We start from the raw sequence: 13663 nt of genomic DNA, 5'->3' as shown, positions 1-13663 counted from the left end.
CTAACCAACTGAGCTACCTGGCCAAGGCTTGAATTAAACTTCTTTTGAAATAATAAACTATCTGCATCCTTAATCTTGAAATTTTGCCTTAGACTTTTAACAAAATACAGTTTTCCTCAATTTTTGGTAGGTGATGTCTACCTACTCTACATATCTCACAAGGTTGTTGGGATTGAGTATTAGTTAGAAGTTGAACCTGGCACAGTTGGTGCACCTGTAGTCCCAGCTTCTCTGGAGGCTGAGGCAGGAGGATCTCTGGAGCCCAGGACTGCTGGGCTCTAGTGCCTGCACTAAGTTGAGCATCAATATGGTGACTCCCGGGAGTGGGGGACTACCAGGTTGCCTAAGAAGGGGTGAACCAGCCCAGGGCAGAAACCAGCAGGTCAAACTCTGGTGCTGATCAGTAGTGGGATAGCACCTTGAATAGCCAGCCACTACATGCTAGTGTGGGCAGCACAGAGGGATTCTGTCTCTTTTGCCCTTCCCTGATTTAGGGAATCCTCTATTCCCTATGATAAATAGACATTAGTCCTCAGTCTTCATAATTACATTTCATGAACCTAAGATAGCAAAAGTATTGGTTGACTTAGACTTTATTTAAAGGATTTTTTGGAGCTTGGTTAATACTCAAACTTGCTTTTCAGACCTTTAAAATACCTGTCAATTATAGTGTTTTATGATTTTTAGCTCACTCACTTGAAGTTAATATTCATTTTGTGTCTATTACAGGTATGGTAGAATAGATTAAAAGTACTGGGAACTTAGGGTCTGGCTGACTCAAAAGGTTGCTTTTAAAAAGAAAGGTTGAATGCCATATTTTCCAGGCAGTCCTCCATCAATATTATTTCTTGTAACAAAATGAATGTTGCTAAGTATAGGGTGGCAGTGAGTTTGATGTTCCTTCCTCTGACAAATATCAATATACGTTGACTAAGTCACCCTTTAAGGGCAGATTCCTGGGGTGTGGAGTTAGAGTGGGTGTCCTTTTCAGAAAACTGGAGAGTCTGACCAGGACTTGTAGAAAAGCTAGGTTGTATCTAATGCAGGTATGTATGTAGGATCAGGTCCTATGAATGAAATTTCTGTCAAAGGGTATGTGTACTTTATTGATAGACACTGTCAAACTGTCCTCCCAAAACACTCCCACCAAAGGGGGGGAAGTCATGCTTTATGGAGTGGTTATAAAAGGCTGGTGGCAAGCTTTGTTTCATATTTTTAATTCTTTCCCTTTGAGTGGAACAGAGTCTCAGACATTACATTGTTATACTGTAGACAAATTCTTTTTTTAAATTTATTGGGATGACATTGGTTAATAAAATTATCTCAGTTTCAGGGGTGCGATTCTACAATACTGCTGTGGGCAGATTCTTTTTGCAGTAGCCTAGCTTTTCTACATGTGTATTGGTTTCCTAGGGCTGCCATAACAAGGTACCACGAACTAGAGGCAAAGAAATAGATTGTCTCACAGTTCTGGAGACCAGAATTCTGAGATCACAATGGCAGAGCCATGCTCCCTGTGAGGGTGCTGGGGAAGGATCTGTTCTAGGCTTGTCTCTCCCAGCTTCTGGTAGTTCCTTGGCTTGTAGCAGCATAACTCCAGTCTTCACATGGCAGTGTCCCTGTGCATGCATATTTATGTCCAAATGTGTCCTTTTTGTAAGGACACCAGTCATATTGGATTAGGGGCCCACCATACTTCAGTATGACCTTATCTTAACTAATTACATCTGCAAAGATCCATTTTTCCTTCTCATATAAAAGTTTTTATTAAACTATACTTTTTCTCTATGCTCTTGACCTACATTGGAAGGTACTGCGAGTCTTGGCCTGTAGCTCAGTTGGTTAGAGTGTCATCCCAACACCCCAAGGTTGTGGGTTAGATCCCTGGTGAGCGTATACAAGAATCAACCAATGAATGCATAAATAAGTGGAACAAAAAATCAATGTTCATCTCTCTCTCAAATCAATAAAATAAAAAATTAGAAAAAAATAAAGGTACTGAGAACTTAAATTCAGTTAATCTTTTTCTATTTCATTCTTGACTTAAATGATCTGTCTAAAAATGCTGACTTCCTATTTGACTGAGCCATTGCAAACCAAAGATCAGACATTTAACCAAACGCATTGATGGGCATTTAAGATGTTCCTAAAATATTTTATTTTAAACCTTACTCAAGTAACTTCACGATATGAGATTTGATCACAATGTTGCCAGTAACTTAAGGTTTTACAAACATACATCTGAAACACATAGCAATGTCTTCAGCAGAGAGACCTCCCTTGTAAGCTCCTGTTTTGTAATATTGCCAACTGACATTACTGCCAAAGATGTTCTATCTCTAATAGGTATAAACAAGTTTGTTCTCTTCTTTCCTAAACTTGCTACTCGTCTTGAATTACATACTTGGTGCAATAGCTTACCTTTATGGTCACCCAAAGTGGATAATTCAGTCATCTTTGAGGCCTTCCACTCCTTCTTGATTTTCTTGTGCTACAAGATGTGAGCACTTCTACCTCTCGATTTTCTTGGCCACTCCTATAATTGAGGTCTTTACCTCTTACTGGAACAATTTCAGTGTTTTCTTTATTATCAGCAAGTATTTATTGCACTTGGACTCTGGGTTGTGCACGGGGCAGGGTATGTGTGTGTGGTATAGTTGTGAGTGAACCAGCCAGCAGGAAAGTCAGGGATGTTGAACAACAAGCTCTCATGAATGTAGTTCAAGTTTTTTCTGAAACCCTGATTCTCTTACCTAAATACATGTAGTGCTTTTCTATATGAATGATATATCTCACAAAACAAAAGAAAACAGAGCAAAACTTTTAGTGCCTTCCAATTAGGGATGAAACCTAGATTTGTTAGCATGGAACACAAGACCCTTAAGATCTTGGCACAACTAACCTCTTCTCTAGTTTGCTGTCACTTCTCACATTATACTTGAAATTTCAGCAGTATCTAGCTACTTGTAGTTTCCCAAGGTCACCATGCATCTTCCTGCCCATGCTCCTGGTACATCTTTCTTTCCCTGTCTAACAAGACTCCAGGCATTCATTCACACCTCACTGTGTCACAACTATATATTTGTGTTTTCCAGGTTTCTTACCAAGGCACTGTTTTTCTAGTGCCTTTCTGGGCTGGTACAGTGATAAGTACTCAATAAATACTTGTTAGTTAAATGAAAAGAGAATATGTTTACAACTCAAATAATCAGGTTTATAAGTTTAGATGTTGGTGTGTGGCATATATATATATATATATATATATATATATATATATACACACACACACACACACACACACACACACACACACACACACACTTGCTCTGTCAAGCAAGTGGCCACTGTTGTCAAGTTCTGTCAGTGTGAGAAAAACAATATTTGTTGATGGATGAATGACTTTGGCTGTTGGTCATAATCTCCTAAACACCATGTATTTCATTTTTAAAAAAATCTTTCATTTTCACATAATTCAGATTCACAGGAAAGTTACAAGAGGAATACAGAGAATTTAGTATGTCTTTCAGTCAAATAATAAAATTTTAACAGCATATTACTTTATCTCTTATTTATTTATTGTTAATCCTCACCTGAGGATATTTTTCTATTGATTTTTTTTTTCTTTCCTTTTAGAGAGAGTGGAAGGGAGGGAGGGAAGGAGGGGGAGAGACAGAGGGAAACAGTGATGTGACAGAGGCAGACACATCGATTGGTTGCCTCTCACATGCCCCCTGACCTGTGCTGGGGATTGAACCTGCAACCCACGTATGTGCTCTTGACCAGGAGTTGAACCCACTGAGCCTTTGGTGGGTGGGCGGACACTAACCATTAAGCCACATCAGCCAGGGCTGATTTATCTCTTTTCATCTCCCCTCTGTCTTACTGACTCAGCTCTCTTATTTTTTTCCCAGAACCAACTGAGGGTAAGCCACAGACATGGTATTCCTTTATCCCTACACACTAAATTAAATAGTGTATTTCCTAAAAAACAAGGATATTCTTTTATATTATCAAAATTAGAAAATTAACAATGAACCATTATTATCTAACCCATAGACTATTCATATTTCATATTTCACCTATAAGAAAATGTCTCCTTGGCCTCCTTTAATCTGGAACAGTTCCTCAAATTTTAAAAACTATATTGAGATATAATTGACATAGAAAAAACTGCACATATTTAAAGTGTACAATTTGATAAGTATGACATATATATGCACAGTGTAACCATTACCACAATCATAATCATCATAACCTATCACTCCCAAAAGTTTCTTTGTGCCTACACCCCTCCCTGAACCTGTCTCCTCAGGCAAACACTGTCTTTCTTCACTATAGATTAGTTTGCATTATCTAGAGTTTGATATAAATGGAATCATACAGTGTACCCTTTATTTTTATTTTTGGTCTGAAACAGTTCCTCAATTTTTGTCATTTATGACTTTGATACTTTTTAAAAATATATATCTTTATTGATTTCAGAGAGAGGAAGGGAGAGAGAGAGAAACATCAATGGAGAGAGTCATTGATTGGCAGCCCCCTGCATGCCCCTGACTGGGGATCAGACCCACAACTCGGGCTTGTGTCCTGACCGGGAATCGAACCCCTATCGCCCGGGTCGACGCTCAAGGGCTGATTCATGCCCTGCCGGGCATGACTTTGATACTCATGCCAAGTGCAGATCACTTATTTTGCCCCTCAAACTTTCATTCCTTAGTTTTAGCATTCACTGGGGATTTTTGCCTGATGGTTGCCAAATCTCTATTTCCATCATTTCTTCTAAATGTATTGGTTAGCCTTAAACTTTAAGGAAGAGCTTTTCCTTCTTGCTTATTATTATGTCAGTGTGATCTTGTGTTTTTTTATTGTATTCAATAGGTTATAATCCATTATTACCATTATTTATTTTGATGCTGAAATTGTGCCAAATTTTGGCCAGGAAGCTCCTCAACTATTTAATTCTCACCCAAAGATAAGGTTGTTTTTTTGTTTAAAAAAATTGATTTTTAGAGAGAGAGGAAAGGAGAGAGAGTGTCCTGACCACGAATCAAACCTGTGACCTTTTGGTGTATGGACAACACTACAATCAGCTGGGCCACCCGGCTATGACCCATTTAACACAACCTGGGCATGTGCCCTGATGGGGATTGGAACCTGTAACCTCTGGGCACACTGGCCAGGCTATCTCATTCCCTTATTCATGCTTTTTCATGAACAGAAATTCTTAGCTTTAATGTTGTCCAATTTACCAGTCCTCTCCTTTATGATAGCTTTTTATATCCTGTTTAAGAAAAATTTGCCTCTGTTTTGCCAATTCCAAGGTCATAAAGATGTTCTGTTTTGCTTTCTTCTTAAAAAGTTATTTTTTAAAACTTCACATGTAGATATACAATATATCTGGAATTGACTTTTGTATATGGTGTGAGACAGGAAACAAGATTCATTCTTTTCCATATGTGGACCTACTTGACCAGCACCGTTACTGAAATGACCATCCTTCCCATGATACTGCAATGTGAGCTTTGTCATAAATCAGGTCATTGATTAGTTCTGGATCTGTTTCTAGACTCTGTTTCTTTCGCCTTTTTGTCTATCTTTGTGTCTATATTGTCTTTATTTACTAGGCTTTGTAACTGCTCTCATTAATGGGTAGTATAAGTCCTTCAGCTTTGTTCTTCAATATTGATTTGGACTATTTTGTTGTTGTTCTTTGCATTTTTTAAATTTAATTTAATTTTTTAAAATATATCTTTATTGATTTCAGAGAGGAAGGGAGAAGGAGAGAGAGAGATAGAAACATGAATGATGAGAGAGTCATTGATTGGCTGCCTCCTGCACGCCCTGGGCTGGGGATCAAGCCCGCAACCCAGGCATGTGCCCTGACAGGTAATTGAACCCCGATCGCCTGGATCCTAGGTCGATGCTCAACCTCTGAGCCACGCCTGGCCGGGCGCATTTTTAAAAAAAATCCTTATCTGAAGATATTTTGCAGAGAGAGAAAGAGAGAGGGTAACAGCGATGTGAAAAGGACACATTGATTGGTTGCCTCACGTGCCCAGACGGAGGTGGGGGATCGAGCCTGCAACCCAGGTACGTGCCTTTGGCTGGAATCGAACCCCGGACCCTTCAGTCTGCAGGCGATGCTTTAACCACTGAGCCAAACTGGCTATGCCTGTTCTTTGCATTTTCATTAAAATTTTCAGCTTGTAAATTTTCACCAAAATACTCTGCTGAGGTTTTTATTGCGATTATGTTGAATCTATACATTTATTTGAAGAGATTGACAGTTTTACAACATTGAATCTTCCAGTTGATGACCATGGTGTATGTGTGTGTGTGTGTGTGTGTGTGTGTGTGCATGTATATATATATATATACACACACACTTTAAAATTTTAAATTTATCTCTTCATTTTAAATTGAAGTATAGATATACAAGTCATGGTATATTTTTATTTATGTAAGTCTTATTTAATTTTTTTTTCAATAATGTAATTTTCAACATGAAGTCAGTCATTTCATTAGTTTTATTCCTAAGTATTTGATATTTTTTATATCAAAATTTCTGTCAAAGTATTCCAAAACACATCAAGAGATATCTTTTGGCCAAGGGATAAAATGTTACTCGTCTGCCAAGCTCATTTCAGTGCTCTTCACATTCAGAAGTACAGATAATTAAAACCACTAACTTTGTAATTCGTAGTCATCCAGGAATTTGTTCTTGGCTATGCATTCCTCATGTGCATTTGTAACTGAGCATTTTGAGATGTATGCATTACCTTGTTGTTTAAATAGGGACAGAAATAAAGCTGGTGGTGGTGGGGGGGATGTTTAGATAGTAGGTGCTTTGGCCAGGCTACACTTTCACAAGTAATTTTTAGTACATAATAAATAATAGAAGAAAACAAAATGTAGTTTGTCCATATGCTTCTGAGGGGGGATATTGCATTATATACCTTTAGGTTGATGCTTTGGTATAGTATAACACATTTAATTAACATTAATTGAATGACTAAATGAGCAGTTTATGGCCAAAGTGAAACAAACTCTCATATTTATTCTAGTTAATTTTATTTCCCCCCCTAAAATATTAAAGGGTTATTATATATTGGTTAAATAGTAGTGTACTAGACAACACTGTAAAGTATGCTGTTTATTACCAAGCTACCTTCTCAGCTAATGCAAATTCCACCTGGAAAAATAGTAATAGCTACTTATTTTGTGTTCAAAAAGCTACAAGTAATATTATATGATACAGACTGAACCACTGACTGTCCACCATCTTATGGAAAATGTGATAACAGTCTAGTTCCAGTTATGTTATTTCAGAATTGGTTGACATACTTGTTTTATTTTATGCATTTTAGTGGGCGTGGGGGTGGGACAAGCCTCTCCTGGCCACTGCGTTTCTTAGTGTTTTCAAACAGCTGGATCTCATTTTGGCATATGTTGTATATGGCATATGGAACAAATTTTTGCTACCAACTGCTTCAATTGAGGGCAGATGTTATATGTCCTTAAGTATGCCTTTAAGGAATCTCTTTGGATCACTATTGAGACTTCAGTAGCATACCTAGCCGCAGAGCTGACCATAAGAAAAAAGTAAAAGCCTTTGGGGTCCAGGATCCTTGCATGTGTAAATCCCAAGTATGTTAACAAAACCATGCTGATCTTGACTGATTCTTACCCGTGGGTATTAATTTCTGGAATCTTGTTACTAGGGTTCAAATCTTACCTAGCCATTTTGTGTATATCATATTTCCTAGGAAATAAATGTTTGACACTGGTTAGCCACCTTTATCTAGTGTCAGCATAATCTAAGTTATACTATTATGTAATAGTGAGCACCATAGTGTGGTGCTTGTTTATTTTGCTATGGAGTTTAATTCCACATCTTTTTGTTGCTCAGCCTCTTTGTTTTTCATTTCCAAGTAGTATTTCATGAGTTGATGGTTTCAAAGCTTCAAAAGTCATTCTCCTTATAAAGTAGCCAGTCATTGTGGCTCTCTGATGGATGCAGCATAGATACCAGGAAGGAGAGAAGGCTGGATCTTGTCTTTTTGTGTTAAAATCATACTAAAAATGATACAACTAGCAAATAAACCAAACTAATCTAAACAATTCACATCATTACCTTGACAATAAGACTCAGTGGTCAAGTCATGAATATCCAGAGTCTTGGCTAATTATCATCTGCTTTTCCTGTCTGTTATGAAAGCAACAAAAGAGAAATCTTGCCCTTTTCTGATTTAATTATGTCCCACTAGTAATGAGTCACTGTTTTTAAAGGAAGGGCATGATGTTCCGTAGAGAAAGCAGTAAGAAATGAGATGTTTAAATTACTTCCAAAGCCCAAGCCCCCGGACCTACAGGGTGCTCAACAAATGTTTGCTGAACAGATGACTCAATGAATGAATGAATGAGTGAAATCCTATAGAAAAATGTAAGGTTTAGTCTATTTCTCACATACCAGTGGCTCTTAAAAAAATTATATCCCATATGTATTTAATACATCATCTTAGCAGCTAGTAACCTAAAACATTTTAGGGTTTACTCTGTACCTGTCATTTTCAAGTACCAAAGACAATAGGATCATGGGATATCTGTAACAGAAATTCAAATAGAAGACTTGAGAAGAAGGTTTTTAGGAAAGTGCAGAGTGCTTTAAAAATGTGTTAAAAAGTTGTTGCTTATGCCCTGGCTGGTGTTACTCAGTGGTTAGAGCATCAGCCCGAGCACCAAAAGGTTGTGGGTTCAAATCCAGTCAAGGGCACATTACCTGGGTTGCAGGTTCAAACCCTGGCCCCAGGCAGAACACATTCGGGACGCAACCAATTGATGTCTGTCTCTCTCCCCTGCCCCCCTCCCTTCCATCCTCTCTTAAAAATCAGTGGGAAAAAATATCCTTGGGTGAGGATTAGCCAAAAAAAAAGTTGTTCCTTATGTTGTTTAAAATTACTGCCATATGTATTTGTGATTTAGTTATTTCAAAGTTTGGGACAACTCAGAATTTTAAATGAAAAGAAGCATGAAAGCTCAAAGTCATGTATTTTTCTAATTGTAAATGGAATTTGGAAAAACAATTCTAGAAGGATACCTATCAAACTAAACTGTTATAGTGTTTACCTCTGAGGATTAGAATTTTTGGATGGAGGAGGAGCGTATTATTAGAAAGTATGGGACTTTAACTTGCTTAAATTTTTCTGTGGTTTGAATTTTTACATAATAAGCTGTGTTACTTTAAAAAGTAATAAAACATACTAAATCAAAGTAATGTAATTTTCATTTAGAAAATTTAGAAACGGGACACAAAGAAACAAAAACCCCAACAAACCACACACTAAAATCCTACTACCAAGAGGCAACCCCATGAATATATTGGTATATTTGCTTCCACTATTTTTTTCTGCATTAAAAAAAGTAATGTAGTTGAAGTCAAATGGTTAAATTTTTTCTTCCCCTTTTTTCATTCAGTATATCATCAGCATTTTTCTTTGTAATTAGAAGTTCGTAAAGATTTAAAAATATGTGCATAAATGAACAAAACCTAAATTTTTTATTTCTTAAAATTTTTCATGTAGTAGTTGAATTTTTTTGTATAAATGTTGGTTCCTATTTCAGATGATTTCCTTGACACTGGAATCATTAGTCTTTTATTTCAAACTAAAAGTATTAGCATAACCAAAATACTTAGCATTTTCCTAATGAGTTATTGCCTAATGATATCTAAATCTTTACCATTTTTGGAAACCTGAAGTTTGCGGTATAGGTATTTTTTTTATTTTTTTTTTTTTTAGAAAGTCAGGTCCATTTCCTTCTCCCCAAATCAGAAACTAGAGTTTAAATCACATTCTTTTTGGTAAACACACCTTAATACCCTCTCAAAGACGATGATTGAGCTGGCATTTCAGCCATCTCCTAATGACTGGATACTGGCCACATCAGATTAGGTACTTGGTGTATTTTTAGCTACTATGGAAAAAAACCAGAATTTTCAAATTTCTATTATTATATTAGTACTTTAGTCTTGCTAAACTTTCCACATGTTTTTGTTTACTAGACAAGAATTCCGAAGACTAATTTGATCCTACTTTAAATGATCCCAAAGTACGTCTTTCTTTTCTTTTTTCTTTTATTTTAAGGGATGTTCAGATTGAACAAATTGTTATTTTAAAAAAATGTTTTTATTGATTTTTTAGAGAGAGAGGAAGGGAGGAGGGGGGAGAGAGAGAAACATCAATCCATTGCCTGCCACATGCACCCTGACTGGGACTCAAACCTGCCACCTGAGCACGTGCCATGACGGGGAATCAAACCGGCAAACTTTTGGTGCATGTGATGATGCCCGACCAGCTGAGCCACACTGTCCAGGGCCCAACACTCACCTTTCCTATGATGTTGCAGAAGTCATAGAAATAGAACTTCTGCATCAGAGATCTTTAATCTAATGGGCTGCAGTGCTCCGTTGATCCCATCTCCTCCTTTATATGCAACATACTGTTTTTATATGCATTTTTCTGGAGAGATGGTCCATAGCTTTTGTTAGATTTTACAGAAATGTAAGTCATGTCTTCTACTCCCCAACAGAAAAACAAGTAAAAGAATCACACCACATTTTTGAGACTTTGAAGGAATGAAATTGACAACTGTTCCTATGGTTAAGTAAAAAACTGTTATACTAAGAGTTTGGATATTACCCTATGTGGTTACCCAAGTGAGAATGGATCTTTTTATGAAGAGATAGATGTCCCTAAAGGGTCGAGCAGAGTGCCGGCTACATAGTAGGTACTTAACCGTGGTAGCTATTGTTACATCCTTGAAGAGATTTGCACATTACTTTTACCCGCTTCCCTCCTGCCACTTGATTCATGTTATTTAGAGGAAAGTAACCGATGTCCTCAGAAGTGGCCGTCATAATGCAAAAGCATTTTTTCCCGCTGGAGAATGAAGATGTGTTATTAATGAATTAGTTTCACTGTTCCCATGTGTTAGAGAAATTATCGTTGTGGTTTCCAGCCAGACGACAATGCCACAGTTAGTTTCTTTTCCTGGTGTAATGAGAGGGTTTTGGTGGTTCTGCTGTATTCTACACATTTACATTATACAGCTTATTTTCATATCATATTTCATATGCAACATCATTTTGTGGTAAGTTTTCTGTTAAAGAGAAAATGTAGGGTCAGGGCAGGAGGAAGTGGGAGGACAAGACACTGGAAGCCCACAGCTGATCCAAGCCATGGAATTTTGGATGGAGTTGGTGTAGTTTAGATTTAGAGAGAAAAGTGTGTGTTCGTTTCTTCTACAGTTGCAGGAGTAAGAAACTTATTTAAAAGTTAATACAGAATTGTAGGGAGATTTGTCCAGTAGGCAACATAGAAACTAAATTTTATTTCAAACTAAAAGTATTAGCGTAACCAAAATACTAATATTATTTATTCACCTAATTCCATTTTCTAGGGACTCTTCTAGTACACTATAAGATGTTAAACAAAAATCAATAAAATAAGGGAAACAAAACAAAATAATGTTTAACTTTTCTCTCTCTTTTGGAGGACCAACAATCAGGGAAATGTCTTCATTGCAAATTAGGTACATACGACTTTAACAAAATTTGAACTTGAAACACAGGAACCTGACAAAGGAAGAAATGAACATTTATTGAGGGTCTATTATGGACCAGACACTATGCTAAAGGGCTTTATGTTACCATATCTGATTCTGACACTGACCCTTGAAGTACAAGTAATTAGGACTCTAATTTTGCAGACTAGGAAATAGAAATCCACTTTTAAAAATGTGTTATCCCTGGCTGGTATGGCTCAGTTGGTTGGGTGTTGTCTGTGGGCACCGAGGTGTTGCTGGTTCCATCCTGGTTAGGGCACATGCCCAGGTTTTGGGCTTGATCCCTGGTGGGGGTCGGGCAGGAGGTGGCCAATTAATGTGTTGCTCTCACATGGATGTTTCTCTCTCCACCCTTCCTCTCTCTAATACTGAATAAAAAAAACCTTTTTAAAAAAAGCGTTTAAAAGGTGAAGGGATTAAGTGAAACATACACACACACACACACACACACACAGCACCTCATAGACACAGACAGTAGCAATTACCAGAAGGAAAGGGGGTTGCGGAGAGGTAGATGAGGGTATATGGAGGGATAAATGGTGATGGAAGGAGACTTCACTCGGGGTGGTGAACACATAATACAATATACAGGTGATGTATTATAGAATTGTATACCTGAAACCCATAAAATTTTATGAACCAATGTCACCCCTATAACCTCAATAAAAAAGAAATATGGTAAAAAATAAAATAAAAATATGTTTAATTCTCCATAGCTAGTAAGTAGTAGGGGCATTCTTTCCACTATGATAAAGAAGAATTAAAAATTGATCTCTTCTTTAAAAAAAAATTAAAAATCGAACTGCTGCCCAGCCAAGCGTGGCTCAGCCATTGAGCATTGACGTAGGATCCAGGAGACCAAGGTTCCATGCCCGGTCAGGGCACATGTCTGGGTTGTGGGCTTGATCCCCAGCGGGGGTGTGCAGGGCCAGCCAATCAGTGATGACTCTCTCATCATTGATGTTTCTATCTCTCTCCCTGTCCCTTCCTCTCTAAAATCAATAAAGATATATTTAAAAAATAATAATAAATAAAAAGTAAATAAAAATAGAACTGCCATTTGACCCAGTGATCCCACTTCTAGGAATATATCCCAAGAATTCTGAAATCCCAACCAGAAAGAAAATGTGCACCCCTGTGTTCATGGCAGGGCTATTTACAATGGCTAAGATCTGGAAATAACCCAAGTGTCCATCAGTAGATTAGTGGATCAAAAAGCTGCAGGACATTTACACCATGGAATACTACACAGCTGTGACAAAGAAGGATCTTTTACCCTGTGAGACATCATGGAGGGTCCTGGAGACTATTATGCTAAGAGAAATAAGCCAGTCAGAGAAAGACAAGTATTACATGATCTCACTCATTTGTGGAATCTAATGAACAAAATAAACTGATGAACAAAATAGATCCAAAGACATAGAAGCATGGAACAGACTGATGAATCTCAGAGGAAAGTCAGTCAGTGGGAAGAGATCTACCAAAGAACTTATATGCATAGATGTATAACCCATGGACACAGAAAATAGTGTGGTAAAGGCGTTGGGGATTGGGGGGCAGGGGTATGGAGAGGTCAATAGGGAAAAAGGGGAGACATCTAATATTTTCCACAATAAAGATAAATTAAAAACAACCTTTTTATAGTTGAGAAAGGCAGAATAAAAGTAAAATAAATGCCTTACTGAAAAAATAAAAAATAAAGATTTAATTCACATAGCATAAAACTTGTTTTTTTAAAGTATATAGTTCTGACATTTGTAATATTTTAAACAAACAAACAAAAGTATGTAGTTCTGCCCTGACCAGTTTGGCTCAGTGGTTAGAGTGTCAGACTGAAGGGTCTCAGTGCTAGTGCAGGAGGCAACCAACGGATGTGCCTCTCTCACATCAATGTTTCTCTCCCTTTTCTCTTTGAAAAATAATGGAAAAATACCCTTGGGGGAGGATTAAAAAGAGAAATAAAGTGTGTAGTTCAGTGGTCTTTAGTATATTGACAAGGTTCTGCAACCATCACCACTAGTTCTAGAACATTTTCATCACC

At 37.4% G+C, this 13663-nt stretch overlaps 1 protein-coding gene and 1 non-coding gene across 5 annotated transcripts in view; both read left to right on the top strand.

Moving 5' to 3' along the window:
• TET1 (tet methylcytosine dioxygenase 1) overlaps positions 1–13663 on the top strand; it is a 115412-nt gene that overhangs the window by 10088 nt on the left and 91661 nt on the right. The window lies entirely within an intron of this gene.
• LOC148091523 (signal recognition particle RNA) lies at positions 195–475 on the top strand. Its single transcript, XR_015715663.1, has one exon.

The sequence above is a fragment of the Miniopterus natalensis genome, chromosome 14 (genome assembly GCF_054644295.1).
Source record: "Miniopterus natalensis isolate mMinNat1 chromosome 14, mMinNat1.hap1, whole genome shotgun sequence".
Classification (NCBI taxonomy): Eukaryota; Metazoa; Chordata; class Mammalia; order Chiroptera; family Miniopteridae; genus Miniopterus; species Miniopterus natalensis.
The sequence above is the reverse complement of the archived record's forward strand: the minus strand, read 5'-3'. Positions and strand labels throughout refer to the sequence as shown.